Below are 26,574 nucleotides of genomic sequence, written 5' to 3'. Positions count from 1 at the left end.
TCAGTGACACAAGAAAGTAAATACAAGATCAAAAACAAGTACAAAATGAAGAAGGCAAAAAGACATATCATTATTATTTCATTCTCTTGACTTTAAATTGCTGCGGTGGGCTGGCGCCCTGCCCAGGGTTTGTTTCCTGCCTTGCGCCCTGTGTTGGCTGGGATTGGCTCCAGCAGACCCCCGTGACCCTGTAGTTAGGATATAGCGGGTTGGATAATAGATGGATGGATGGACTTTAAATTGTGCAATAGGAATTGAAGCATTCTATGTGCAAGTTTGCTTTATGCTACAATTATTTAGCCTCCCTTTTCTATGAGAGCTACATTCTACCATCTTGGTAAAATGTCTCAATCATCTACAATATGTGAACACTTTCAAAGCACATCTTTAAGTCTGTAGTCATCTGTTCAATTTAAAGGGAACTACAGAAAAATTAGAATGGAATTCAAAGTTTAGAAGTTGTCTAAACTTGAACTGATATTGCATGAGAATAGCAAGTAGTGTGAGAGTATGCATGAGGTGTTAAGAACAGTGGCTGAATTACCTTGACCATGGGAAAGGCACTATATAAAGAAATGTATTATTATTATTATTACTATTATTTTCTTCATCATCATCATCATCATCTAAAATTCCGAGTAATAGATACAGAGTAACAGAGAAGCAATTAGAGCATAGTATTTACTTAATAAACACCAGAGCACAGTAAGTCATGTCAAATACTAAAAAAAATTAGTTTGTTCATTCAACTATCTCCTTTAAGACTGGGAAGAGGGAGGGAAAATAGAAAAAAAAACATTGAAAAATAAATATACATGAACAGATTATTTTTTCACCTGTTTGTACACTATTGGCACTTTTGTCAGATTACCAAATAAACTTTACACTGTTGTTCGGTAGAGATGTAGCCAACTCAGTAATTGTACGAGGTACGTATCGCTTCACTGCCAAATGACTATTGCCAACCATTAATGACTTGTCAACAACAACATTTTGCTCAAGTATTTAGAGTATAGAAAATATTACTATCAGTGTCTCAAAGACACAAGTTTTTATCAACATTGTTTCCAAAAAGGATTTCTCACAACAGTACAAAATGATGGTAAGTTTTTGTCAACTAAATGCACACATCTAAGAACTAAGCTGTAATATTTTTCACCTATCATCTGCACTCCATATGGTGTTTCAAATGTGGGCTTTATCCACCAACACATTTTAACATGCCATCACTTATAAACAATTTGAAATTCTGTAATGGATCCTCTGTCTCTGACACACCTGCCTTGTGCTGCTGAAATTCATTGAATGGTATCTTTAAAAGTTGTCCAGGACTCTTGTTGTTACAACTTGCACATTTCAAAGTGATGTCCTAATTTACTGTTTGTGCAAAATTGTCTCCTTCGTATGCTTCACTATCACAGAGCTAGAATCTATGCTGCTGTCACTGGTCATTTCTGAAGAACCGTTACTGTTATAAAAATACACATCACTCATTTCAACAGCTCCTACTCAGCTCACCTGCTGCTGCAAACCCTCACTGAACAACTGCTTTCCATAAAAACTAATCTGCAGTTGAGAGGAGATATAAAAACTCATTGACAACAACTTTCATGTGGACATATTATCTCTGTGAAAACAGAAAAGGGGTTAGAGCGAAATCAATTGGCTCTATTTAGCAGCAGGAATACTTATTTAAAAAATAAAGAACAATTCTTTTTTTCTTATAATTCTTCATTCATTTGATGTCCCTGTAGGTCAGTGCGTCCCGGACTGCAGACCAGGGTAGCCCTAGCACCAGTCCAGCCCTGTGTATGTGAAGCTTAAGTCTAGTAAATGCGATGTCCATGTGCACTGTGTGGAAGGCCCTTTGTTTTATTAACCTCACTTGACAAAAAAGATGAATTGTTTGATGTCTGGCTTAAAACAGGACTGACTCTTTGTTTCTGTACCTGACATGTAGAGAATTCTGAAAATGTGGATGTCTATACCCGAATTGCTGCAGTTCATAAAGGTAAGAAGTATACGTAATATAAGTTTGTTGAATAAATAATAACTGCATTATTAAGCTTATATAAATGAATGGTTCAATATATCATAACAGAAGAGACATTACTAGCCGCATAAAACAGAGAAAAGAAGACACAAGTCTGTAGACAGTCAGAAAGGTGCACCTATTGAGAGGGACAAATCTAATCTTATGTACAAATTGTCAGATAAACAAACAAGCAACATAGCAGAGAGAAAGTGATGGTTACAAAGACCTAAAGATAACAACAGACAACAGGCAGACAAGGACAGGAAACTAAAGAGAGCTGACACAACTCTTTTTAGCCATGAAATGATACCTTGGCATTCCAACTACAAATTTCTTGAAACACACCTTATTTACTTTATGTATCATCCTTCTACAGTATGCCATCCCAAGGTGTTTTGTAAATGCTGAGGTATACTTAACTTGTTACTATCCATGTGCTTTAACAAATAGTCTTTATAGCAGCACTCTTCTAGCACCATCAGGAGGCTATTTTTAAAATATATAGCTTAATTGTTTATAACATTTTTATTATACAAATAAAAAAACCTTATTTTATACAGTGTTTTTCTACATTAAACACTTTATATGCTACTGTATTAAAAAATATGCATTAGAAACAAATATATAATTAGAGTGCCTTTCTACAAAAAACACCATGCTAGTTGCTTTATAAATGCAGAGCATTGGTAAAATGGGCATATATACAGTATATACATTGTGATAAAGGCGCTATATAGCACCCGACCCGGCACAGACTGACACAGAGGCACGTGTAAAATCAAGACAGTTTTTATTTTTCTCCACCCGTGGGGCACGTCTTCCCCGTGAACCCCACAGGCAATACACAGTCCCAAAGCACTTAGCCAACTCACAAACACTTTTTTCCTCTTCACCTTGGCACCACCACTCCTCCCAGGTAACCTTGTCCTCTTCCTCCCGATTCTGGCTCATTAGTGGTGGATGCTGGCCCTTTTTATAGCCCACCCGGCGGGGCTGTAGAGGTGTCCAAACAGGCTCCCAAGATCCATGCAGCACCCCCTGTCGTCCACCCTAGATCCCCACAGGGTTGTGGAGAACTCCATCTCCCATGGAACCCTGCGGGAAACTGAGGCGGCAACGTCACACAGAGAGGCTGCCACCAAGCGTCCTGGGGGCGGTACTGAGGAGCCCATGGCTGCCCCGCCAGAACATATGCAGAAGGGGTGTCCCGGTCGGGCATGGGACCCGGTCACCCGCCACAACATATATATTTTACAGTATATATATATATATATATATATATATATCTTTTACAAATGCAGGCTAAGTGACTTTCTCAGCATCAAACACAAGAATAAGTGATGGTGATTAAAGATGCATAGTCTACCTTCTAACCACTGGGTCACACAGCTATAAACAAGGTGTTGAGGCTCAAAATAAAAATAAGAAATGTAACTACTTCCACCAGCTTTTAATAATTACAATGCAAAGTGATACAGTAATACTGTGAACTGAAACATTCCAAAAATGTGAAATTATTCTGCTAGAACACACACATCAGGCTTACTGTACACGTCACGTTTTATATGCCTTTCTTGCATATTTTTTTGGGTTATACCTACACCACATTGAGAAACGCTGTCCTTAATATTTGGTCAGTAAGATCATTGTTTCATTTTAGTTTATGAAACTCCTTTAAAACACTTGACCTTTTGCTTTTCGGTCTACATGGCTTGTAACTGTTCTTTCTCCTCAGACAACCCTGTGATGCTAAGAGAGCTGGACATCAGGAGGGTAATCAACAGAAATGCAATGAAGTGTTTCACCTCTAGCACTGACTGCTTTTGGTCTAAGTCGTCTGATGGGACTGTCTACGTACCTTACACAATTTCATCAGTCTTCGGTATGTACCTGATCTTCTTGTTTATTGGGAAGCATAACTATTTCATTTATTCACCAATCTGTCCATTTTGTTAGCTCACACTTTTTAGAGCTGGCTCACTGGTAGCTGAAGCCTATTCCCATAGCAAGAACTCCCCGCAGATAAGGTACCAGATTATTTGAGGTTATATGCATGCACACACTTATATAATAAGTGGAAATGCCCATCCTGGAGTGAGGTTTAACTCAGTGCTGTCACATCCCAATCTATGAACAGACTGAAATCAGGTGCATAACAATTTGAAAGAATACCACAGAGTGTAGAGATTCTGCCACCCAATTCCAAGGACTTCTTATCTGGTCACTGAGTGTAGTGTTTGTAAATTTTCTCTAGGTACTCCAATTTATATTCCCATCCCATAATCCTGTAGGTTAGTTTGATTCGGGACTTTAAATTGGCCAAGTGTGTGAAAATGTTATGATGTATGTGAATGTGCCCTGTTAGACATTCCATTGAGGTTTGGTTCCTACTCTGGAGAATAGATGGACGGTTGTGTGCATAACACTGTAACACAAACGCATACAGTGCAAGATGCCAGACATGATTAAGAATGGTGCTTATTTATTTGCTCACATTATTTATCCCTGTGACCTGAAAATTAACAAGTGTTATCCAAAACTAAATAAAGTCAAAAAAGCAAAATTTTCAATGTCTATTTTATTTTGACAGATAATGTACAGAGGTCTACAATTCTTGATGCCATGAAAACATTTGCCTCTGAAACTTGTGTTCAGTTTATCCCTCAAACTAATGAAGTGGACTATGTCTCCATTGAATCTGATGTGGGGTAATTATTTATGATTATGTCTTCTGTTTGGTGGGAAAGGGCTTTCAAAAGGTGGCTGTTTGCTTTTCATTTTAAGTTACATATAATGACTGATTCTCAGATGGGTGACATTGTGGCATAGTGGGCAGCACTGTCACCACACTAATCTGCCTTTCTGTATTTGAATGCCATGTCCAGGGGTTGCCTGTAAGGAGATTGCCTGTTGTATCAATGCCTGTGTGGTTTTTCCTCTTAGTGCTCTGGTTTTCCTCTGACATCTTCAAAGATGTACTGGTTAGGTTTTTCTGGCTATTCCAACTTGGCCCTGTGTGATTAGAAGTGTGAGTGTGCATGTACATTTAATCTTGTAATGGGCTGATGTCCTCTCCAGGGCTGTTGGGATAGGATCCAGGTGTCGGAGACCTTGAATTCAATTAAAAAAGTTTAATAACGTTGTGTTATGATTCCCCAAGTCATAACTCTTACCTTCAAGGTGCTGTTTCATGGGCCATGCAGATTAAAGGTACATTCATAAGCATGTCTGATTCTATAGCATTTTCTTATGATTTTCTTCCTTGCAGGTGTTACGCATACATTGGGAAAATAGGAGGTGCGCAGACCGTTTCTCTGGATGTGAATGGCTGTGTGTATAATGGAGTGATCCAGCATGAGCTGAACCATGCTCTTGGGTTTGTTCATGAGCACACCCGCAGTGACAGAGATCTGTATGTGGAGATCATTTGGAAGTACATCTCAGAGAGTAAGTTACAAACAGCAAACAAAACTGTGACAAAGATTTGTTCAGGTTTGTCACAACATCCAAAACATTCAAAAGAGGTCACTAGAATTGTGATTAAAGTACAGCTGTGATGACTTGACAGCATTTTGAGACTCGGTAGCATTTGGTCTATACATCACAGTTGCACAACTGCCATTATCCTTCCATTTTCTCAGCCATTTTTAGCCAGTACAGAGACATGGAGAGAGATGCAGTGACGTAGCTTAGCGTTTCGCCCCGGGCGGCACATATTTGGGGGCGGCATTATTGGCCAAAAGGCTCAGTACAATTTGTGTTTAAGCAGCAGGGTTCGGAAAAATATCACTCATGAATGAAAATGGTCAAATTCTCTGATTTTTAACCACAAATGCTTGAAAAGTAATGTTCAGACTGTCCTCCTGTGATGGCATCAGACACAGCAGTTGAAATTTATGAGGCAATAACAAAAATAAAAAAAATTACACCGATAATAATTTCTAGGAAAATAAACAACTAATTTACGATTTATAATTTCGTTTTGTTATCAATCCGAATGCGTTCTTCCTCTGCGCAGAAAACAACCCCACCAATCACTTGTACCCTACTTTGGTTCTGGTTTTCATAGTGTAATTATATTAAACTAATAATCAGAACACGGCTTATCAGTGCGTCTATACTATATTCTTGTCTAGTTGATGCTTATAAATGTATATAAAAAATGATTGCTGTTTCTTTATATATGAATAAAACTATGCAAAATTTATCTTAATTTTTCTCTATACGTCATTTTCATTTTCTATTTAAATAGTTTAACATATTCAGATATGTTGGAGGGCGGCAAATTGAAGCCCAGCCCTGCCCCGCCCCGAGTGGCACGAACTCGAGCTACGCCACTGGAGAGATGGAAGGTATAAACACATTTTAGACAGGGTGTTGAGGGGCGCTTACATGCTTACAGGTGCCCAGTAGCTAATGTGCATTTTTCAAGGCGAATGTGTGAAGAAACAAGAATACTTTGGGGGAAAAAATTAATTCAGTCTAGGGTAGAATTAAGGTGGGCCAATATGTCAAATGTTCGATCTGATTCTAAATTTAAGAAAAGGTCAATATGAATATCATGATGTTTGCCACTTTTATTTGATTTTCCACAACTCCTTTTGAAAATTGACAAAATCTCTAGCGCGTCTATGTCATCTCGGCCCAGTGCGCCTGGTGGTGATAAGTGTGAGGAAAAACAAATGGAGTAACGATAAGAAGAGCAAGACTTTAGAACAGTGTATCGAGCGTTAGCTCCCTTGTTGGAGTGAGTTCTTTTGTAATTGCAGCGTGTTACATAACCCGAATCTATATAGATATGATATTAAAAGGCGATAGCCCTTCCTTAGTGATACGGCAGTAAGAAATCACATAGAAGAAATAACTTAGCTTTCTTTAATGACGATTTATGCAGCACAACAGACGAGGAAGCCATAGCAAGACTATTATTGAAGTGGGATCTCGATGTATACAGTCTGCCATTTTTGCCACTGCGTTGGAAGGATTTTCAGGTTCATATGACGTTATCAGCCATCCGGCTGTCGGCATCAAAGGTGTGCCAGTCAATGTTCCGATGCCTCATACTCTTTCTTCACATGCAGACCCCCACTTAGGTAAATCATGCCATTCCAAACAAGGCAAAAAGAGGATACAATTTCATGCTGAGTTTAACACACAGAAATAATATACAATGGTTATCAGTCTGATTGCCCATTTTGCAGTTGTCCCCAACTGTCTTGTCTTAAAATGCTTGCCTAGCAGTTCTTACATGGTGAACCCCTGTGCTAAATCTGGCTCTGTGCATGTGAGTAAAAAAAGGCAGATTTATAAAATATATTTGCATAGAGCACAGTGACATATTAAACTTATACACTTATTACAAACCGGTAGGTTTACTGCTCCTCAGGGGGCCTGGGGGGCTCTTCCAGAAGCCAGGCCCCTCCATAACTTAAAATTCAAAGGGGACAGAACAGCATATTGTGCTTGCCCATCCAATTTTTTCCCAGCCAACTCACTTTGCAATTTCTGCAGTCACCACTGGTGCTGCTATTTAGGAATGGGATGGCAGTGGGATAACAGCACTAACCAGTAATTCATATCACATCACACTAAGTCAGATGTCTGTGCAGCACAAATTCTCACTTGCCCATTTTAACACACTGCTGAAACGCTTCAAGCGGGAATAAAATCAGAAGCCTTTGCAATTTTCTTTTCTATGAATTATTGCATGTTTATGTATCAGGTATGGGGTAAACTGCACCCTGAACGTTTTTTTTTTCTTTTTAATTTGTACTTTTGCATAGCAGATTAATTGATCTTTCTAATTACAATAATGGATATTCAACGTAAAGAGCGTTCATTTTTTATTAAAATTTATAAATACTGTAACGACCTTGGGGACGCAGGAGATGAAAGAATGGATTTAACATTCTGCGGAAAGTTGGTTACAATTAGCCCCAAAAAGTTTCTTTAGCAGTTGAACCAGCTAGTGAATTCCACTGCTGCTCCTCCACGCACCTTCAATTGTTTGTTCTCAATGCTGGCACACCTGCTGTGCCGGCCTCACCTCACTCTGGACACCTGGGCTTGTGACGATGCAGGTTCTGGCTCCACGCTCCCGTCTGATATTCGGAAGCCCTTGAACCCAACACCGTCGGTAATGTCACCGATGAGCTAAACAGTGAGACAACATTTGAGCAAGGGGATGGTAAAAAGTGCTTTTATTAAAACAGTCAACAAAAACAAAGTGTTCATAAAATGCAATGCTTTCATAAAGTCTTCATTAAATAAATAATCCATAAAAAAGAAACGTGGAGATAAAATCAATAAATAGAACAATCCTTTTTAAACAAGGTTAAAACGTTCGTACAGGAAGCAATCATTAAAAATCCACAACAAGCCCGGTGCTTCTTTTAACTTGCGACTCCCCTGCTTCTCCCTGTCCAGGCTTCGCAACAGGGGAGCCACTCTCTCTCTTCATCTGCCCTTTTCCCTTCACTCACACGAGACTGTAGACCTCCCGATCCCTGGCTTCGGTCTGGCACTCATCCCAGTCCCCATGACTTGGTTTCCACCAATGGCCAGGTCGCTCACGTTGGGGACTCCACCACCAAGCCTCCCGACTTCCACTGCCTTTCCAGCCTTCTGCGGCTCGTCGCCATCCCCTGGTCACTCCCGCTACCTGCTCACTCAGCGGGAGCAACATCAACTCAAATGCCTGGGTGTAGGCCCCAACACCCAGGCCCTCGCAGCTGCCCGCAAGCGCTTGTTTGCTTGCTTGCTCACCCGCTCTTCGTGGCTCTCTCTCTCTCGCACCAACCTGCTTCCCATTAACCTCCATCTCATTCTCTTTTCTTTTTCTGATCTTTTTGTTTCTCCCCAACCGACTCGCGCTTCTTTTTTATAATGCGAGGGGCTATAGCAGCTGTAGCACATTAGCCTCGGGAAAAATCACGGATGTGGGCAGTCCCTCACCTGTGCACTCGGTGAGAAACGCCCACACCGCAGATCGCCCCGTGGCTTGCTATGGCCCAACGCCCCCTCGCTAAGCCACCGTGAGAGCGGTGATTATTTAGTTAAAACTGGCCTTTGCTAAACGAGCTGTGGACCCATAACACCACAGGGCTCCATGAGCACATCTGATGCACGCCACTAGCCATACACCCAAGCTGATTGCCTTTAGCATCAGGAACACAGAGTTGATGTGCTCTTTAAGTGCTATGTGTGTGAGCCCCACTGAGTATCTCTTGTGAGCCTGCTTTATAGCTGGCTTCTCCAAGTATCCTCACCCCATCTGCTGTTAGGACCCAGGGGCGCTACACTACGTTTTCCTGATGACTTTTTGAAAGAACTGAAATATCCAACCATATTACTTTGTGAGCAGACTTTAGTCATAGGATAATAAAATATCAATTAATGAAAAAAAATCAGTCTGATTTATAAAGATCAATTTTAAAACGGAGAAATCACTTCACTGTTCACTGGGATAGAAAATGAAAGTGAAGTTTTGCTTTGTTTCCACTGAAATGTCACTGCACCCCTTACAGGTTTTTTCCTGGCCCCAGCCGTGTAAAGTACCAATCTATAAAACATACAAATAAGGATTCAAGAAGCTGCTAAGAGCACTGGATGTAAAACACAAGTTGCCTGACTGCAAAAGCAACACTTACTATGCTGGCTCATGTTAAAAAATAAATGCCCGCATGCATCATACAAACAATGTCAGACAAGGACAGACGTGGATTTGCGCGAACATCATTTGGAACTATTACAAATTATGTTAATCATAAAACACTACATACAGCCTGTATTACACTGTATTTTATAATCAGTGATTACTGCGGTAATGAATCAAGAGGTTTGTCTTTACTTATGTAAAACAGACACAAAGAGCTATGTTTACTGACTGGCTGACCAATATGCTGTACATACAAAGAAAACTCAAATGTAAGTAGAGGAGATAAAAACAACAACGTTTATTTCTATAGCATATGTAATCCAACATGCTTTACAAGATGTCAAAGATGTACAGTAGTTACATGTAAAGAAAAACAAATTAAAATGGATAATAATAATACCGGGCGGCACGGTGGCGCAGTGGTAGCGCTGCTGCCTCGCAGTTAGGAGACCCGGGTTCGCTTCCCGGGTCCTCCCTGCGTGGAGTTTGCATGTTCTCCCGTGTCTGCGTGGGTTTCCTCCGGGCGCTCGGTTTCCTCCCACAATCCAAAGACATGCAGGTTAGGTGGATTGGCGATTCTAAATTGGCCCTAGTGTGTGCTTGGTGTGTGGGTGTGTTTGTGTGTGTCCTGCGGTGGGTTGGCACCCTGCCCAGGATTGGTTCCTGCCTTGTGCCCTGTGTTGGCTGGGATTGGCTCCAGCAGACCCCCGTGACCCTATTCGGATTCAGCGGGTTAGACGATGGATGGATGGATAATAATACCTTAATAATATGCAAAAATACAAAATGCACACTTACATAAGAGAAATAGAGTCATTAAATATAGAATTACCTTTTTATTCTCAAAATGATAGTGTGTGACGATAAGGTCATGGTGAACAGGAAAAAAAAAAAAACTTCAGTTAAACTGGAGAAAAGAAAAAAAATCTGTAGGGGTTCCACTGGGTATTTTGCCTAACTTAAACGTTACGTAGTTCTTTATTGTTTTTTGAGGCTCCATGTTGGAGGATTCAACATAGTGAGTCTAGTGCAGGCATGTCAAACTCGCTACCACTGGTGGGCCGCTTCGACTGCCATACGTGCGTCAGCGGGCCGCACTGTAACAAATACTATTATACTATTATACAGAGTTACTGTAGCTTTCTTTCCAATACTGAAAACTAAAAAATGTAACACTTAAAGTTTAAAGAAAAGCAATTTCATATAATCTCCATACAACAGAGTTCAATTAGAGTCTTAGCCTCTTAGCTAGGTCCTTATATTATTATATCATATTCTTTATATTATATTCATTGCTTATATAGGAGTCTTACAGTCTGAGATCTATTTCTTTTGTCCCAACACTTGTTAGTAACCAGTTTGTCAATATCAGGCTTGAAATATTTTGCAACTGCAACTTTTATGAGGGATGAAAGGTGCTCGACAGTAAGTCTTGAGCGATGTGGGGTTTTGGTAGCTTTCATTAATGAAGACAATTGCTCACAAAGGTAAGTGCTTCCGAACATAGACCGTACTCTCGATGCCAACTTATGGATCTGCACATACGAGGGTGGCAGGTAAGCATACAAGCCTGGCACACCAACGTCGTTGTATTTTGCCTTTAGAATAGAATCTGACTGCAGTTCAATCAATTCCATTTGGATATTCTCAGGCGCATTCTCAACGTTGTAAGAGTATGGTGATGTAAACAGCGCAAAGTCCTATTCGTGTGAGCTGAAATCGCGATAACGCTCACTGAATTCATTGCTCAGTAATACAAGTTGGAAAACAAATCCTCCAAAAATCAAATTTTACTTTACTTAGTTTACTTCAAAGTTTATATTGTAAAATAAGCCGATATGCAAAAAGCCCCCTGACCTACACTAATTATACAAACTCAAAATCACAAAAATTGGTTAATAAACAACTCACCAACTTCTCATGTCCACTTCCGATCTTCAACTGTTCGTTACAAAACTAGCACAAAATCAAATGAAACTAGAGCAAAAAAACGTGAAAATATGCGTGCTATTACTACTCGTGATGGTCAGTTCTGCCCAGTGGCCAGTCTCAGCAGCCCAGCCAGTAGTGTAGCGGCTGCTGCAGCCTAGCACTTCAGTTGCAACGTCGCGGCTGCACCTACTGTATACTAGCAGATGACGTTTCCGGAACCGTAATGCCAAAACGTGCTTTTGTCAGAAGGCAGAAGTAAGAAAAGTCAATAAGTAACGTCGTAGATGGAGAATGATTCAATCACAAACGATAGTAATCATTTTGTACAAGTTTAGCGCTAATTAGTATCTGTCATGCGTGCCGCACAAATTTCTGTTGCGGGCCTCGTGTTTGACATGCCTGGTCTAGTGGAAAACTGGGGCTATCTGCTTTCTGTCAAACATTCAAAAAACAAAAATGTTTGAAAAACATGTTATTTTAGTTGTTTCTTTAAAGCACAGCTACAGTATTTAAGAACTTGTTATCATTTTAAAAAGAAAAAAAATTCTTTGTCAATGTTTTATTTGCCTTGAGAATATATAAAAGATTTTGGACATTTTATAGAAGATGTGTATAAAGATTGATTGATAGATAGATAGATAGATAGATAGATAGATAGATAGATAGATAGATAGATAGATAGATTTTATTTTTACCCAGGGGAAATTAAAACATGGCAGAACTCCCAAACACACATACAAACTTCTGGCTTGAATAATAGAGCTGCTACTGTCAATACATGCCTATATAATGCTTATCTTCAATATTTAAGGTATTTTGAGAAATATTGAAAAATTACATTTTGTGTAAAAATAATCACAATATCAATTTAAGCCCATATCTCCCAGTCCTTGGTAGAATGTGAAAAATATACACAGCAAACTCATAAATGCCAAACTAATAGTGTTTGACCCTGGAAGTGCAGATTTAATCTTTAGTTAAACTGATGTGACACTGACAATTTTTCAGTACATCATTTATATTGTTTACATTCCTTCACAGATGACGTCCAAAACTTTGAAAAACAGGACACCAACAACCTTGGAACGCCTTATGACTACAGCTCAGTTATGCATTATAGCAAGTAAGAAGATTTTGCCATATTTTTATATCAATGCTCCTCTAGAGCAAAGAAATGTAATGAGACCCAAGAGATTTAGTACATAATAAGAGTTCCATGGACAGGATTTCCATGTGCATCACTTAGTTATGTTTTTCTTTGCAGTTACGCTTTTAGCAATGTCACTGGAATGGAAACTATTGTGCCCATCCCTGATCGGACAGTCCCTATTGGGCAGAGACAAGAACTGAGTCCCATTGACATTGAAAGGATCAATCTTCTTTACAATTGCTACAATAGTAAGGAGTTTCTGAAAGCATCTGGAAGTCAAATGAATGCAAATTCTAATGCAAGAACAAAACATATTGTATTTACTAACCTGTTCTTTTTAACTACCCCATGCAGAAAAATCTGGACCAACTGAATTGCAGCTAAATGGTACTTTAGGGACTTTTACTTCTCCAAATTATCCATCCCCCTACCCAGTGAACGCAAACTATTTGTACTTGATTCACATCCCAAGTGGACAGGTGAGTGTGACTAGGGTGCTTATTTGGATAAGCCATCTACTGTAGCTACTAGTATTTGTAAAAAGGACTAAATTAACTTAATATTTCCTTAGATATCACAAGGAATTTCTGTGAAAAAAATGATGTTCAGTCCATGAGAGGTAGTGCATATAACATTTGATTGCTCACCACTGATGTCTAAATTAATATGGTGGTTGTGGAGTTCTGCTCAGTAGAAAAACACTGCAAATATTGCAAGAAACTAACAATTAACTCACCACATCTCATCAATACATTACCGGGTTGAATTCTGACTGATGAGAACTGAAATAAAGTTGGTCATACATTCAGTTTAAGGTATACAGCATCATTCATGCTGCACATGTCTACAATATGTATTATTCACACCATATCAAATGCTTTAGTGAGACATTTGCATTTACTGTTAAAGAAAATTCAAGTTAAGCAATTCTCGAAGGAGTCAGTCTAAGACAGGGGAAGTAAGTGACACTATGATTTTATTATTCAAGTCTATTTCATCCTTTGCTACAGTACAGCACCTAGAGTGCAAACATTTCAATCTTTAGATTTGTTTTACTCTAGTTGCTGCCTAAATTCTTTACTACTACTTCCTGAACTTCTACATCTTCATGATGGTACACACTTTTGTCAAGTCATCTGTCAGAAATTACAGTTATGACTTCTATGGCATCATGCCTGCTTTACATGTTAACTGGTTTGGAACTGCTTGTTAATTAATTCCCTAATAATGCTACTTTATAATTAGTGACTGAAACATTTAAAATGAATGTATTCTGTAATTGAAGCATCTTGTTTATGTGCCATATTAAACTTAGGTAACATGCATACTAACATATATATTTTTTGTATTTATTTTGCCTATTCCTAAAAGGTCCAGCTGCAGTTTAATAGTTTCAATATCCAGAACACACCAAGCTGTTCCAGTGACTATATCAAAGTCTATGATGGTTCCAGTACAAGCTCACCTGTCCTACTCGATAAAACATGCGGCAGTATGTCTATCCCAGCTCTGACTGGCAGCAGTAGCTCATTGTTAGTACAGTTTGTCACTGATGCCACAGTCACTGCACCCGGTTTCAGTGCTTCCTACAGCACCAGTAAGTAAATCAATAAACTGCACACTTGTTTGTGTCTCAAAATGTGATGTGTTTATTAGTCAAAGTATACAGAGATTAATTAAAACATAAACCATCAGAAGATGTTTTACAGAGCTAACATAATTATAACACAGCAAATTACTACAATAAAATAAAACTAGGAAGCGTTCACTGACACTCTCATTCTCTCCTCTCTATGCAGTTACTTCTGGGCCAACTCAAATTCTGTTAACTGGAGCTTCAGGGACCTTTACGTCTCCCAGCTACCCTTCCCCATATCCAAATAATGCAAACTATGTCTACCTGATACAAATACCAAGTGGACAGGTAAGTATGACTGAGACCTTGGATGTTTCTGCCATTCTTCTTCTTGTGATAAAGTTTGATTAACTGAATCCAGTTGCTTTTAATAGAAATGAAATAACCTCTGGCCTTAGGGTTAGGTCTTTTTGTACCTACAGTACATTTTGCAATGCTCCTCCCATTGTGATTGTAACCTTAGCAAAAACCTGAACGGTAAAGAAGGTTTAATTTTTGTCAGGAACAGAGTCCACTGACTCCAGAAGGACCGTCAAACATTTTAACATCAATGTGAGATAAAGTATCTCCTGTGTGTCATAGTTGCGCCTTGCAGTCTACTTCTAGTGGTCAATGTCAAGTATACCTTAAGAACCAAGTATTACATACTGTATTAGTTATTCTGCTGTGTTCCGACTGGTGACTGACACATTTCAAGTGAATGTGTTCTCTGAATGCAGCATCGCGTTTATGTAAAGGATAACCTCATTATTTTATTAAATAATGCCATTATAAACTTTGGTACCATACACACTCTCATATATATTGTTTGTATTTATTTTGCCTATTCCTAAAAGGTCCAGCTGCAGTTTAATAGTTTCAATATCCAGAACACACCAAGCTGTTCCAGTGACTATATCAAAGTCTATGATGGTTCCAGTACAAGCTCACCTGTCCTACTCGATAAAACATGTGGCAGTATGTCTATCCCAGCTCTTACTGGCAGCAGCAGCTCAATATTAGTACAGTTTGTCACTGATGCCTCAGTCACTGCACCCGGTTTCATTGCTTCCTACAGCACCTGTAAGTAAATCAATAAACTGCACCCTTATTTGCATCTCAAAATATGATGTGTTAATAGTAAAAGTATATACAGTTTCATTAAAGAAATACACCATCAGAAAATGCTTTAGAGAGCTAAAATAATAACACAGCAAATTACTGCAATAAAACAAAACTAGGAAGCGTTCACTGACACTCTCATTCTCTTCTCTCTGTGCAGTTACTTCTGGGCCAACTCAAATTCTGTTAACTGGTGCCTCAGGGACCTTTACATCTCCCAACTACCCTTCCCCATATCCAAAAAATGCAAACTATGTCTACCTGATACAAATACCAAGTGGGCAGGTAAGTATGACTGAGACCTTGGATGTTTCTGCCATTCTTCTTCTTATGATAAAGTTTGTTAAAGTGAATCCAGTTTCTTTTAATAGAAATGAAAAAAACCTCTGGCCTTAGGGTTAGGTCTTTTTGTATCTACATTTTCTAATGTTCCTCCCATTGTGATTCTAACCTTAGCAAAAACCTGAGCAAGTATAGAAGATTTAATTTTTGTCAGGAACAGAGTCCACTGACTCCAGAAGGACCATCAGACATTTTAACATCAATGTGAAATAAAGCGTCTCCTCTGTGTCATAGTTGTGCCTTGGGGTCTACTTCTAGTGGTCAATGTCAAGTATACCTTAAGAACCAAGTATTACGTTATTAGTTATTCTGCTGTGTTCCGACTGGTGACTGATACATTTCAAGTGAATGTGTTCTCTGAACGCAGCATCTCATTTATGTAAAGGATAACTTCATTATTTTAGTAAATAAGGCCATTATAAACTTTGGTACCATACACACTCGCATATATGTTGTTTGAATTTATTTTGCCTATTCCTTACAGGTCCAGCTACAGTTTAATAGTTTCAATATCCAGAGCACACCAAGCTGTTCCAGTGACTATATCAAAGTCTATGATGGTTCCAGTACGAGCTCACCTGTCCTACTCGATAAAACATGTGGCAGTATGTCTATCCCAGCTCTGACTGGCAGCAGCAGCTCAGTGTTAGTACAGTTTGTCACTGATGCCTCAGTCACTGCACCCGGTTTCATTGCTTCCTACAGCACTTGTAAGTAAAACAATAAACTGCACCCTTATTTCCATCTCAAAATATGATGTGTTAATGGTAAAAGCATATACAGTTTCATTAAAGAAATACACCATCAGAAAATGCTTTAGAGAGCTAAAATAATAACACAGCAAATTACTACAATAAAATAAAACTAGGAAGCGTTCACTGACACTCTCATTCTCTCCTCTCTATGCAGTTACTTCTGGGCCAACTCAAATTCTGTTAACTGGTGCCTCAGGGACCTTTACGTCTCCCAACTACCCTTCCCCATATCCAAAAAATGCAAACTATGTCTACCTGATAAAAATACCAAGTGGACAGGTAAGTATGACTGAGACCTTGGATGTTTCTGCCATTCTTCTTCTTTTGATAAAGTTTGTTAAACTGAATCCAGTTGCTTTTAATAGAAATTAAATAACCTCTGGCCTTAGGGTTAGGTCTTTTTGTATCTACATTTTCTAATGTTCCTCCCATTGTGATTCTAACCTTAGCAAAAACCTGAGCAGGTATAGAAGATTTAATTTTTGTCAGGAACAGACTCCACTAACTCCAGAAGGACTGCCAGATTTTTAACATCAATGTGAGATAAAGCATCTCCTGTGTGTCATAGTTGCCTTGCAGTCTACTTCTAGTGGTCAATGTCAAGTATACCTAAGGAAGCAAGTATTACGTTATTAGTTATTCTGCTGTGTTCCGACTGGTGACTGATACATTTCAAGTAAATGTGTTCTCTGTATGCAGCATCGCGTTTATGTAAAGGATAACCTCATTATTTTATTAAATAATGCCATTATAAACCTTGGTACCATACACACTCGCATATATATTGTTTGTATTTATTTTACCTATTCCTTACAGGTCCAGCTGCAGTTTAATAGTTTCAATATCCAGAGCACACCAAGCTGTTCCGGTGACTATATCAAAGTCTATGATGGTTCCAGTACGAGCTCACCTGTCCTACTCGATAAAACATGTGGCAGTATGTCTATCCCAGCTCTTACTGGTGGCAGCAACTCAGTGTTAGTACAGTTTGTCACTGATGCCTCAGTCACTGCACCCGGTTTCAGTGCTTCCTACAGCACCTGTAAGTAAAACAATAAACTGCACCCTTATTTGCATCTCAAAATATGATGTGTTATTAGTAAAATTATATATAGTTTCATTAAAGAAATACACCATCAGAAGATGCTTTACGGAGCTAACATAATTATAACACAACATCAAACATAGAAATTAATCAATACAATAAAATAAATATAGGAAGCATTCATTGACACCCTTATTTTCTTCTCTCTGTGCAGTTACTTCTGGGCCAACGCAAATTCTGTTAACTGGTGCCTCAGGGACCTTTACGTCTCCCAATTACCCTTCCCCATATCCAAAAAATGCAAACTATGTCTACCTGATACAAATACCAAGTGGGCAGGTAAGTATGACTGAGACCTTGGATGTTTCTGCCTATCTTCTTCTTATGATAAAGTTTGTTAAAGTGAATCCAGTTTCTTTTAATAGAAATGAAAAAACCTCTGGCCTTAGGGTTAGGTCTTTTTGTATCTACATTTTCTAATGTTCCTCCCATTGTGACCGTAACCTTAGCAAAAACCTGAGCAAGTATAGAAGATTTAATTTTTGTCAGGAACAGAGTCCACTGACTCCAGAAGGACCATCAGACATTTTAACATCAATGTGAAATAAAGCGTCTCCTCTGTGTCATAGTTGTGCCTTGGGGTCTACTTCTAGTGGTCAATGTCAAGTATACCTTAAGAACCAAGTATTACGTTATTAGTTATTCTGCTGTGTTCCGACTGGTGACTGATACATTTCAAGTGAATGTGTTCTCTGAACGCAGCATCTCATTTATGTAAAGGATAACTTCATTATTTTAGTAAATAAGGCCATTATAAACTTTGGTACCATACACACTCGCATATATGTTGTTTGAATTTATTTTGCCTATTCCTTACAGGTCCAGCTACAGTTTAATAGTTTCAATATCCAGAGCACACCAAGCTGTTCCAGTGACTATATCAAAGTCTATGATGGTTCCAGTACGAGCTCACCTGTCCTACTCGATAAAACATGTGGCAGTATGTCTATCCCAGCTCTGACTGGCAGCAGCAGCTCAATATTAGTACAGTTTGTCACTGATGCCTCAGTCACTGCACCCGGTTTCATTGCTTCCTACAGCACTTGTAAGTAAAACAATAAACTGCACCCTTATTTCCATCTCAAAATATGATGTGTTAATGGTAAAAGCATATACAGTTTCATTAAAGAAATACACCATCAGAAAATGCTTTAGAGAGCTAAAATAATAACACAGCAAATTACTACAATAAAATAAAACTAGGAAGCGTTCACTGACACTCTCATTCTCTCCTCTCTATGCAGTTACTTCTGGGCCAACTCAAATTCTGTTAACTGGTGCCTCAGGGACCTTTACGTCTCCCAACTACCCTTCCCCATATCCAAAAAATGCAAACTATGTCTACCTGATAAAAATACCAAGTGGACAGGTAAGTATGACTGAGACCTTGGATGTTTCTGCCATTCTTCTTCTTTTGATAAAGTTTGTTAAACTGAATCCAGTTGCTTTTAATAGAAATTAAATAACCTCTGGCCTTAGGGTTAGGTCTTTTTGTATCTACATTTTCTAATGTTCCTCCCATTGTGATTCTAACCTTAGCAAAAACCTGAGCAGGTATAGAAGATTTAATTTTTGTCAGGAACAGAGTCCACTAACTCCAGAAGGACTGCCAGATTTTTAACATCAATGTGAGATAAAGCATCTCCTGTGTGTCATAGTTGCGCCTTGCAGTCTACTTCTAGTGGTCAATGTCAAGTATACCTAAGGAAGCAAGTATTACGTTATTAGTTATTCTGCTGTGTTCCGACTGGTGACTGATACATTTCAAGTAAATGTGTTCTCTGTATGCAGCATCGCGTTTATGTAAAGGATAACCTCATTATTTTATTAAATAATGCCATTATAAACTTTGGTACCATACACACTTGCATATATATTGTTTGTATTTATTTTGCCTATTCCTTACAGGTCCAGCTGCAGTTTAATACTTTCAATATCCAGAGCACACCAAGCTGTTCCGGTGACTATATCAAAGTCTATGATGGTTCCAGTACGAGCTCACCTGTCCTACTCGATAAAACATGTGGCAGTATGTCTATCCCAGCTCTTACTGGTGGCAGCAACTCAGTGTTAGTACAGTTTGTCACTGATGCCTCAGTCACTGCACCCGGTTTCAGTGCTTCCTACAGCACCTGTAAGTAAAACAATAAACTGCACCCTTATTTGCATCTCAAAATATGATGTGTTATTAGTAAAATTATATACAGTTTCATTAAAGAAATACACCATCAGAAGATGCTTTACGGAGCTAACATAATTATAACACAACATCAAACATAGAAATTAATCAATACAATAAAATAAATATAGGAAGCATTCATTGACACCCTTATTTTCTTCTCTCTGTGCAGTTACTTCTGGGCCAACTCAAATTCTGTTAACTGGTGCCTCAGGGACCTTTACGTCTCCCAACTACCCTTCCCCATATCCAAAAAATGCAAACTATGTCTACCTGATACAAATACCAAGTGGACAGGTAAGTATGACTGAGACCTTGGATGTTTCTGCCTATCTTCTTCTTATGCTAAAGTTTGTTAAACTGAATCCAGATTCTTTTAATAGAAATGAAATAACCTCTGGCCTTAGGGTTAGGTCTTTTTGTATCTACATTTTGTAATGTTTCTCCCATTGTGATGGTAACTTTAGCAAAAACCTGAGCAAGTGTAGAAGGTTTAATTTTCGTCAGGAACAGAGTCCACTGACTCCAGAAGGACCGTCAGACATTTTAATATCAGCGTGAAATAAAGCGTCTCCTCTGTGTCATAGATGTGCCTTGGGGTCTACTTCTAGTAGTCAATGTCAAGTATACCTAAGGAAGCAAGTATTACATATTAGTTATTCTGCTGTGTTCCAACTGGTGACTGATACATTTCAAGTGAATGTGTTCTCTGAACGCAGCATCTCATTTATGTAAAGGATAACTTCATTATTTTAGTAAATAAGGCCATTATAAACTTTGGTACCATACACACTCGCATATATGTTGTTTGAATTTATTTTGCCTATTCCTTACAGGTCCAGCTACAGTTTAATAGTTTCAATATCCAGAACACACCAAGCTGTTCCAGTGACTATATCAAAGTCTATGATGGTTCCAGTACGAGCTCACCTGTCCTACTCGATAAAACATGTGGCAGTATGTCTATCCCAGCTCTGACTGGCAGCAGCAGCTCAATATTAGTACAGTTTGTCACTGATGCCTCAGTCACTGCACCCGGTTTCATTGCTTCCTACAGCACTTGTAAGTAAAACAATAAACTGCACCCTTATTTCCATCTCAAAATATGATGTGTTAATGGTAAAAGCATATACAGTTTCATTAAAGAAATACACCATCAGAAAATGCTTTAGAGAGCTAAAATAATAACACAGCAAATTACTACAATAAAGTAAAACTAGGAAGCGTTCACTGACACTCTCATTCTCTCCTCTCTATGCAGTTACTTCTGGGCCAACTCAAATTCTGTTAACTGGTGCCTCAGGGACCTTTACGTCTCCCAACTACCCTTCCCCATATCCAAAAAATGCAAACTATGTCTACCTGATAAAAATACCAAGTGGACAGGTAAGTATGACTGAGACCTTGGATGTTTCTGCCATTCTTCTTCTTTTGATAAAGTTTGTTAAACTGAATCCAGTTGCTTTTAATAGAAATTAAATAACCTCTGGCCTTAGGGTTAGGTCTTTTTGTATCTACATTTTCTAATGTTCCTCCCATTGTGATTCTAACCTTAGCAAAAACCTGAGCAGGTAAAGAAGATTTAATTTTTGTCAGGAACAGAGTCCACTAACTCCAGAAGGACTGCCAGATTTTTAACATCAACGTGAGATAAAGCATCTCCTGTGTGTCATAGTTGCGCCTTGCAGTCTACTTCTAGTGGTCAATGTCAAGTATACCTAAGGAAGCAAGTATTACGTTATTAGTTATTCTGCTGTGTTCCGACTGGTGACTGATACATTTCAAGTAAATGTGTTCTCTGTATGCAGCATCGCGTTTATGTAAAGGATAACCTCATTATTTTATTAAATAATGCCATTATAAACTTTGGTACCATATACACTCGCATATATATTGTTTGTATTTATTTTGCCTATTCCTTACAGGTCCAGCTGCAGTTTAATAGTTTCAATATCCAGAGCACACCAAGCTGTTCCGGTGACTATATCAAAGTCTATGATGGTTCCAGTACGAGCTCACCTGTCCTACTCGATAAAACATGTGGCAGTATGTCTATCCCAGCTCTTACTGGCGGCAGCAACTCAGTGTTAGTACAGTTTGTTACTGATGCCTCAGTCACTGCACCCGGTTTCAGTGCTTCCTACAGCACCTGTAAGTAAAACAATAAACTGCACCCTTATTTGCATCTCAAAATATGATGTGTTATTAGTAAAATTATATATAGTTTCATTAAAGAAATACACCATCAGAAGATGCTTTACGGAGCTAACATAATTATAACACAACATCAAACATAGAAATTAATCAATACAATAAAATAAATATAGGAAGCATTCATTGACACCCTTATTCTCTTCTCTCTGTGCAGTTACTTCTGGGCCAACTCAAATTCTGTTAACTGGAGCTTCAGGGACCTTTACGTCTCCCAGCTACCCTTCCCCATATCCAAATAATGCAAACTATGTCTACCTGATACAAATACCAAGTGGGCAGGTAAATATGACTGAGACCTTGGATGTTTCTGCCATTCTTCTTCTTATGATAAAGTTTGTTAAAGTGAATCCAGTTTCTTTTAATATAAATGAAATAACCTCTGGCCTTAGGGTTAGGTCTTTTTGTATCTACATTTTCTAATGTTCCTCCCATTGTGATTGTAACCTTAGCAAAAACCTGAGCAGGTATAGAAGATTTAATTTTTGTCAGGAACAGAGTCCACTAACTCCAGAAGGACCATCAGACATTTTAACATCAACGTGAGATAAAGCATCTCCTGTGTGTCATAGTTGTGCCTTAGGGTCTACTTCTAGTGGTCAATGTCAAGTATACCTTGGGAAGCAAGTATTAAGTTATTTGTTATTCTTCTGTGTTCCGACTGGTGACTGATACATTTCAAGTGAATGTTTTTTCTGAATGCTGCATCTTGTTTATGTAAAGGATAGCCTCACCTCTTTATTATAATAAAAAAATCTTGGGAAGAGAGATGACACGTGACTTTCTCTGAGAGACACTTTCACGTCCCGTGAGACGAGACTTTGTGCCAAGATTTTTAACCATGCCTGGGGCTGGAAATAAAAGACAAAGAGTAGATGACAAAGTAGAACGTCGTAAAGAATTAAAAAATGTTGGCACGATACACGTGCAGAGCAGGTTAGAGATAATGGAAGTATGAAAATTCGAAATTCTCAAAAAAATGATAGTAAAGATTGTGATTAGCGCAAACAAATGGAAATTATTACTCTGTCAAATAACAGAATAGTGAAAAGAGATCAACCATATTGTTCAGGTTTAAACTTTAAGTCGGACACTTGTAGATTGCCTAATTCATGTTGCCATCAGAGAAAAGTAGTGTTTCTTCCCAATAGAGAGGTGTATCCAAGAAGAATTAAAAGATCTGTTGTTTGGTGAAAGTGAAATCCACATATGCGAGCAGCAGAGACACGAAGTTGCTGGCACATAGCGCAGGCAGGGGGTTGGCGAGCGAAGCGAGCAGGTGGGGAAGACCCCTAGTAACTTTATAAAATAGCATCATTATAAACTTTGGTACCAAACACACTCGCATATATATTGTTTGTATTTATTTTGCCAATTCCTTACAGGTCCAGCTGCAGTTTAATAGTTTCAATATCCAGAACACACCAAGCTGTTCCAGTGACTATATCAAAGTCTATGATGGTTCCAGTACGAGCTCACCTGTCCTACTCGATAAAACATGCGGCAATATGTCTATCCCAGCTCTGACTGGCAGCAGCAGCTCAATATTAGTACAGTTTGTCACTGATGCCTCAGTCACTGCACCCGGTTTCATTGCTTCCTACAGCACCTGTAAGTAAATCAATAAACTGCACCGTTATTTGCATCTCAAAATATGATTTGATTTATGAGGGGACGATTCTTCGTGTTGTCAGTTCGCACACTTCTTGATGGTCTGGGATTTTTTGGGTGATTTTCTATGTAATAAACTTAAAAAGTTATAGCGTAATGAAAATTGCATAATTAGATCTGGACCACCCTATAGTAACAGTATATATGGTTTCATTAAAGAAATACACCATCAGAAGATGATTTACGGAGCAAACATAATTATAACACAACATTAAATATAGAAATGAATCCATACAATAAAATAAACATAGGAAGCATTCATTGACACCCTTATTCTCTTCTCTCTGTGCAGTTACTTCTGGGCCAACTCAAATTCTGTTAACTGGAGCTTCAGGGACCTTTACGTCTCCCAGCTACCCTTCCCCATATCCAAATAATGCAAACTATGTCTACCTGATACAAATACCAAGTGGGCAGGTAAATATGACTGAGACCTTGGATGTTTCTGCCATTCTTCTTCTTATGATAAAGTTTGTTAAAGTGAATCCAGTTTCTTTTAATATAAATGAAATAACCTCTGGCCTTAGGGTTAGGTCTTTTTGTATCTACATTTTCTAATGTTCCTCCCATTGTGACCATAACCTTAGCAAAAACCTGAGCAAGTGTAGAAGGTTTAATTTTTGTCAGGAACAGAGTCCACTGACTCCAGAAGGCCCATCAGACATTTTAATATTAACATGAAATAAAGTGTCTCCTGTGTGTCATAGTTGTGGCTTGGGGTCTACTTCTAGTAGTCAATGTCAAGTATACCTTAAGAACCAAGTATTACGTTATTAGTTATTCTGCTGTGTTTCGACTGGTGACTGACACATTTCAAGTGAATGTGTTCTCTGAACGCAGCATCTCATTTATGTAAAGGATAACCTCATTATTTTAGTAAATAATGCCATTATAAACTTTGGTACCATACACACTCTCATATATATTGTTTGTATTTATTTTGCCAATTCCTTACAGGTCCAGCTGCAGTTTAATAGTTTCAATATCCAGAACACACCAAGCTGTACCAGTGACTATATCAAAGTCTATGATGGTTCCAGTACGAGCTCACCTGTCCTACGAGATAAAACATGTGGCAGTATGTCTATCCCAGCTCTGACTGGCAGCAGCAGCTCAGTGTTAGTACAGTTTGTCACTGATGCCTCAGTCACTGCACCCGGTTTCATTGCTTCCTACAGCACCTGTAAGTAAAACAATAAACTGCACCCTTATTTGCATCTCAAAATATGATGTGTTAATCGTAAAAGTATATACAGTTTCATTAAAGAAATACACCATCAGAAAATGCTTTAGAGAACTAACATTATTATAACACAGCAAATTACTACAATAAAGTAAAACTAGGAAGCGTTCACTGACACTCTCATTCTCTTCTCTCTATGCAGTTACTTCTGGGCCAACTCAAATTCTGTTAACTGGTGCCTCAGGGACCTTTACGTCTCCCAACTACCCTTCCCCATATCCAAATAATGCAAACTATGTCTACCTGATACAAATACCAAGTGGACAGGTAAGTATGACTGAGACCTTGGATGTTTCTGCCTATCTTCTTCTTATGATAAAGTTTGTTAAACTGAATCCAGATTCGTTTAATAGAAATGAAATAACCTCTGGCCTTAGGGTTACGTCTTTTTGTATCTACATTTTCTAATGTTCCTCCCATTGTGATTGTAACCTTAGCAAAAACCTGAGCAGGTATAGAAGGTTTAATTTTTGTCAGGAACAGAGTCCACTGACTCCAGAAGGACCATCAGACATTTTAACATCAACGTGAAATAAAGCGTCTCCTGTGTGTCATATTTGTGCCTTGGGTCTACTTCTAGTGGTCAATGTCAAGTATACTTTATGAAGGAAGTATTAAGTTATTAGTTATTCTGCTGTGTTCTGAATGGTGACTGATATATTTCAAGTGAATGTGTTCTCTGAATGCAGCATCTCGTTTATGTAAAGGATAACCTTACTAATTTATTAAATAATGCTATTATAAACTTTGGTACCATACACATATTGTTTGTATTTATTTCGCCTATTCCTTACAGGTCCAGCTACAGTTTAATAGTTTCAATATCCAGAACACACCAAGCTGTTCCAGTGACTATATCAAAGTCTATGATGGTTCCAGTACGAGCTCACCTGTCCTACTCGATAAAACATGTGGCAGTACACCTATCCCAACTTTGACTGGCCGGAGCAGCTCAATGTTAGTTTTGTTTGTCACCGATGCTTCAGTCACTGCACCCGGCTTTACCACTACTTACGGCACCTGTGAGTCAACAAAATGCAAATGCTTTTTTAGATCAACACTGTTTTGAAGTTGTTCATCATGTTTTTTGTTTTTCACTTTAGTTACCTCTACATCAACTCAAGTGTCGCTGACTGGTGCTTTTGGGACCTTCTCTTCTCCTAACTTCCCACTGCCATACCCAAACAATGTAAACTATTTTTATCTGATTCAGATACCAACTGGACAGGTGGGTGTGAATAGACTTTCAGGTGTTTTAGTGTGAAAGAATCTGCACATTTAGTTCAACAATACTTAAAGCCAACACAGTTGATCTGTTTCTTCACACTATTGCCTATTCTTTACAGGTCCAACTGCAGTTCAACAGTTTCAATATCCTTGTTACACAAGGCTGCTCTGGTGACTACATTATGGTCTATGATGGTTCCAGTAAGAGTGCCCCAGTCCTTTTGAATAAAACATGTGGCAGTACACCTATCCCTACATTGACTGGCAGCAGCACGTCAATGTTAGTGCAGTTTGTCACTGATGCCTCAGCCACTGCACCTGGCTTCACAG

At 38.7% G+C, this 26,574-nt stretch overlaps 1 protein-coding gene across 1 annotated transcript in view; it reads right to left on the bottom strand.

The window, feature by feature from the left end:
• The window catches only part of LOC120530173 (high choriolytic enzyme 2-like), a 98,828-nt gene extending 87,113 nt beyond the window's left edge, over positions 1 to 11,715 (bottom strand). The window contains exon 1 of the mRNA XM_039754433.1: positions 11,604 to 11,715. The gene's annotated coding sequence lies outside the window, so the exon portion shown is untranslated. The remainder of the gene's footprint in view (positions 1 to 11,603) is intronic.
• Between the last annotated feature and the right edge of the window lie 14,859 nt (positions 11,716 to 26,574).

Source organism: Polypterus senegalus, chromosome 1 (assembly GCF_016835505.1).
Source record: "Polypterus senegalus isolate Bchr_013 chromosome 1, ASM1683550v1, whole genome shotgun sequence".
Taxonomy (NCBI): domain Eukaryota; kingdom Metazoa; phylum Chordata; class Cladistia; order Polypteriformes; family Polypteridae; genus Polypterus; species Polypterus senegalus.
This window is presented reverse-complemented; position numbering and strand designations above follow the sequence as displayed.